We start from the raw sequence: 3,585 nt of genomic DNA, 5'->3' as shown, positions 1-3,585 counted from the left end.
AAAAAAAAACTTTTAATAGAATTACTTTTAAAGGAAAGGGATTGGAGGCCGAGGAAGCGTAGTGCCTGATGGGGGTACACTTCAATTCAGGGATCAACCTCCCCCTCATCACCACTGATACCAGCTCTTTAACACACAGCTCCTCCAAAAAAAATAATACTAAAACCCAAAATCAAATTAAGTGTAGGCGGTGGAAACATGCATGCTAACAATTTTTCCCTGTGATAGATGGTTTGAATTAACTAGCAGGAAAGTTGCATTAGCATCGCCTTTGAAGTGCTCTGGTCATAGCCTATAAGAATATAATACGTATACTATTATTGTAACCTGCAAGGGAGAATTTATAAACATCAAAGGGGAACTATGTGAAGGAAATATAGGAAATGGAAACAAGGCAAGATAAGAGTCTGGGCAGTGCAATTTTTTAATTATTAGTCTAATTATCATCATGATGTCGTTAATTGCCACCTTTCCTGCTTGTTCTTCTTTCTTTTCTTTTTCATTTTTATACCCCCTCTCCCCATCCCCTAGCTCCTCTCTTGTACCAGTTTCTCCCCTCTTTTCTCGATTAGCAATAAGTAACTGTTCTGATAAATGTGACTTAAAACCAGGCTAAGGCAAAATTAAAGGCATTCCTGAACAAAGATGGCAAATCGTTCAAAGGCCTTGTTTAACACTGAGCAGTTTATAATCCATCAATATTTGTTGCCTTTCAAGCACAAAAGATAGTATTTACATTGTATTAAAATGACTCCTAAATTTGCACTATATTGTAATGTAGCAAATGTAGTATTAATATCGATTTGAACATCTGATAATTTATTTAGACAGGACTATCTAATTTGTATTCAGGGTGGTCGGAGACATGTACTGTGACTGCCCCCTTTTACTTCCAGTGCAAATGCAGTCTTGCAGTGTTGGAGGGAATATTTCTTTGCAAAGGATAATGTGCAAATCTTAAAACAAATGGAAGATTTACTGAATAGCCAACTCGACATTATAATGTATTTTATCATAATAAGTCTTCTTGATGGAAACATGTTTTTCAAGAGTGACAAAGAGACCTGCCTGCATTTATCAGGGTGATTTAACTCCACAGCCTGCCTGCAGACTCCCAGACTTTCCTTTCCCATTCATTTCAGTGAGCTCATCAATACAAAGGGACAGTCGAGGAGAACCTTTTCTTTTATTCCAGACCCAACTWGGAGAGATTCTTTCCAAGCAGAGCTGGGAAAATATCTGGCCTGTGCCTTAGCTCTTCCACACACCAAAGGCCCTGCAAAGGATGTTGCCCCTGACGGGGACATGGTTGAGGGGCTATTTTATTTTTTTCTTCTTTCTTTTCTCTCCCTGTTCCCCCCAGTCTTTCCCATTTACTTCCCAAACGACTGAGCTTGGCTAGAGAAAGGGTAAGTGGCATTAGAGGGGCCCTTCATTTACATATAATAAAAAACAAATGTAGTAACATTTGTGATGGGAGAAGCCCCTTTCCACAGTGGAATGGAGAGTGAAGGAAGGGAACAATATTATTTCAAACCAGGATCACATGGGGCACCTCAGAAAATGGAAACACAGCTGTCAGGAGTAATCTACCCCTTACCCCCATCCGAACATTTCCACTTTTCACCAAACTTGTTTTTCATTGCATATTCAGGGGGGAATTAATGGGAAGCCATTCTCAAAGTCATCCGGCTTTTAAACAAACTTTGACTGATGGAAAAGACATTTTTAGGCATATTGTCCAAAGTCCTTCTCTGAGGACTAAGTATTTAAAACTGGCATGGATTTCTCCTGTAGTGGTTTTTACATTCAGGCTCCAGAGAGCATGTATTTAATCTGTAAAATTCTGGACACCATCCAAAAGTTGGGTAGTAACCCAAAACCAGCTCCTTTCTTGCCTTTTTTCCTCTTCACTCACATACCCTCCTCCTCCCCCTCATCTTCTCTGCCCTGCTGCCAAACTTTAGCATTATTAATTCCTGTATCTACCTTCCCATCATCATAAATAAATGTTTCCGGGAAGAGACAGAGACAGATAACTTAAATCAAATAAATCTATTTGCAGAGCAATAAGAACTTTYGATTTCTAGTTAGATGCCAGCTGATAACATCTATATTTTCTGAACACTAAACTCTTCTGAACATGTAACATGAAATACATTCCCACCACTACAAAGGGGAAGGCTGGAGTGTGTTGAACAGTAATGGTTATTTATTTACATAATTTCTTTTCCATAGACTGCAAGAAGAAATATAGAGCTTTCCCATATTGACACAGTGCCATATAAAAAAGGAAGGCACACACAAGATTTTCATATTAGCCCACTTTCTGAGAAGGAATAATAATTCACCTCCAGTAAACATAGAATGCATTACTTCTCCCATGGATTGCACCTCTCTGGCCTGCGTAATCTAATCGAGCTGTGGATCCCTTAATTATTATTATTTTTAATCTCATTCTGAAGGSAGAATTAAGCCTTACCATCCCCTTCTAAGGCTGTGGGGTAAAACCCAAGTAGAGACATATGGCAGACCATCTAAAATAATTGAAGTTGAATAGATACTACCAGCATGAGGAAAACCTGAGTTTTTAGAGGTCTAAAGCAAAAGCTGTGGCAAATTTTTCAAACACGCACACACCAGGCTGAYGCCCTTTCAGACAGCAAGTTCCCCATCCGCATTGTCCAGTGACCTGCATTTATAGGTGCACTTATCATAAATGTCTGATAAATATTTTACTAACCTTAAGGGTATGACATATGGGGTATAAAGAAAAAAGCCCTGCCAGGGTGTCAGTAAGACCCTTTCATATTGCATTGTTTGGAAGTTGAATAGGATCCTAATGCATAATGGACAGATAATACATGTAAAATAGCAAGATATATGTAAATATGGAATGTGATTTGTGGCAATCAACATATGAACAGGTCTGTGGTTTTGATATGTATTGCAAACAAGAACAGGCCCCAGCTTTTGATAGATATATATGTTGCAACCTGGTGCTTTAGATGTTGCAAAATATCATTGCATTAAAGGTACAGTATGGATTAGCGGAGCAGCCTGGCTCAGATAATTGTGTGTCTGAGGGATGCCAAGTCCGCAGCTCAGGTCAAAGGTTCTCCTTCTCAGAAGTTCCTAAATTATGGCTTGTTTTATTTGTATTTTTGCTTGAGGCCATAGTATTGTAGTTAAAGATGTTCAGAAATCTTTGTAAGGTAGTTCTTGGTAAGGGAAGACTTAAGCTTCAAAAACGTCAGTGCAACAGATTTTATTTTTAATTTATTTTAATTTATTTTTTTTACTTTATTTTATTTTAATTCATTTCATTTTATTTTATGCTGTTTTATTTTTAGCTTGAGATAGTTTTTTAATTTTTTTATGTCTTTCCAGGGCCATAACTCTGTATTCACATTTTTGTAATGTCTTTTGGGGGGGCCATTAACATGCACTATTTCATATATGAAACTGTATATTAGCAAAATCTGGCTTTGATCTGTGTTAAACTGCGCTGTTAGCTGACTGCCTTGATCTGATCTTGATGGCTGGGGTTTTTTGTTTTGTTGGTTGGTTGGTTGTTTGGTTTGG

General features: G+C 37.9%; 1 protein-coding gene across 2 annotated transcripts in view; it reads left to right on the top strand.

Moving 5' to 3' along the window:
• The window catches only part of NR2F1 (nuclear receptor subfamily 2 group F member 1), a 13,336-nt gene that overhangs the window by 4,620 nt on the left and 5,131 nt on the right, over positions 1 to 3,585 (top strand). The window lies entirely within an intron of this gene.

Source organism: Malurus melanocephalus, unplaced genomic scaffold (assembly GCF_030028575.1).
Source record: "Malurus melanocephalus ecotype Western Australia unplaced genomic scaffold, MMel_1.1 scaffold_7, whole genome shotgun sequence".
Lineage (NCBI taxonomy): Eukaryota > Metazoa > Chordata > Aves > Passeriformes > Maluridae > Malurus > Malurus melanocephalus.
Note: the sequence above shows the minus strand (reverse complement) of the source record. Positions and strands in the feature narration are given on the sequence as shown.